Below are 983 nucleotides of genomic sequence, written 5' to 3' on the forward strand. Positions count from 1 at the left end.
AAGGTAGAAGTTTACCATGACTGTTTGATTCTAAGCAATTATCCCCTCCTGTTGTTTACACGTAAGCCCCTCCTCCATGCATGTTTATGTGCACAGTATTTAGTACTGTCTGAGATTTATATAAGGTTATTCTGATAGGTGTGTGGTGATACTCATTTCTGCTTTAATTTCAAGTTCCTTATCAATTGCTGTTGAATAGTCTACTTTAAAAATAGATCTTTGTAATAGCCTCTGCTGCAAATAGAATCTGTTTTTAAAATGAGGGGTAATTTGATATTTGTATAAGGTAGCTATTTATAATGTAGTTAGAAGCAAATGACAGTATCTATGACCTTACCAGCCATGAGTCTTGGATAGGTTTACACTATAGGCAAAAATTCTCTCTGAATGTGCAGGGATTAATTCTAATTAGACACCTGTTGGTTACCCCCAAGACATATGTTACTATTTAGTCTTTGGGGATGACTTGTCAGGAGATAACCTGTGGTTTTCAGGTTAAACAAGTGATCAAAATGCAGAGGAAAAGTAACCAGCATCATTTAGTTCATCTGCAACATAATTTTTACACCTAAGGTTCAAGGAATATTGTAGAAGGGGTGGAAAGTTTGTAGAACCCGGATGACTGCTGTGAGATAATGTACAGTATTTTCTAGACATGATGCACCTATGAAATCTTACCAGTATGTTTGTGCAAACAAGACCCACATAGTGACAACCCTAGTCTATATGCCAATAAGGGATGGGACAAATTTCAAAGATCTCTATACCTACACGAAGAAATATAGGAAATCATGGTTGGTGAGTGGCAGAGAGTAAGTTTTTACCAGGGATAAGATTTTTGATAGGTTATCCAATCTCAAGTGTTGTGTGCTAAACACATGTATGTGTTAGTAATACTTAATACTAACACACTAAGTAGTACTAAGTAGTACTGAGTAGGTACTGTATAAGATGTCATTAATTTAGGTGTGAGTTAAGGGAAG

This window comes from Mastomys coucha, unplaced genomic scaffold (genome assembly GCF_008632895.1).
Source record: "Mastomys coucha isolate ucsf_1 unplaced genomic scaffold, UCSF_Mcou_1 pScaffold9, whole genome shotgun sequence".
NCBI lineage: Eukaryota > Metazoa > Chordata > Mammalia > Rodentia > Muridae > Mastomys > Mastomys coucha.